Below are 381 nucleotides of genomic sequence, written 5' to 3'. Positions count from 1 at the left end.
TCCCTACAGTTATAGCAAACAATTAATGAACTATTGCAGCCAATCTGTAAATGTCATGCTGCTTTTGTGAAAAAATTATGATTCCCAAATTAAATAACTTAGGTATTTTACACTTCCTGTGTAAAGTCCTAAATAATTTTCATATTATTCTGCTTGCATGAACTCCTATGAACTTCTTTGTGGAAATTCATACAGAGCTAGAGTATTTCATATGTCACATTCACATTTTTCTTAAAAAAAAAAAAAAAAAAAAAAAAAAAAAAGAGAGAGAGAGAGAGAGAGATTGAAACCTACCAGTCAAACTCTGCAAACTCTTTTTAGTCCCACTGAGTAGTATGCTCCCTATCGTAGCCAGAAGTGATTTTGAAGCAAGGACCTCGC

General features: G+C 32.8%; 1 protein-coding gene across 1 annotated transcript in view; it reads right to left on the bottom strand.

Moving 5' to 3' along the window:
- LOC104078658 (calcium-activated potassium channel subunit alpha-1-like) overlaps window positions 1–381 on the bottom strand; it is a gene marked incomplete at its 3' end in the record, with an annotated part of 40,041 nt that overhangs the window by 29,129 nt on the left and 10,531 nt on the right. The window lies entirely within an intron of this gene.

Source organism: Fulmarus glacialis, unplaced genomic scaffold, assembly GCF_000690835.1.
Source record: "Fulmarus glacialis isolate BGI_N327 unplaced genomic scaffold, ASM69083v1 scaffold21756, whole genome shotgun sequence".
Classification (NCBI taxonomy): domain Eukaryota; kingdom Metazoa; phylum Chordata; class Aves; order Procellariiformes; family Procellariidae; genus Fulmarus; species Fulmarus glacialis.
This window is presented reverse-complemented; position numbering and strand designations above follow the sequence as displayed.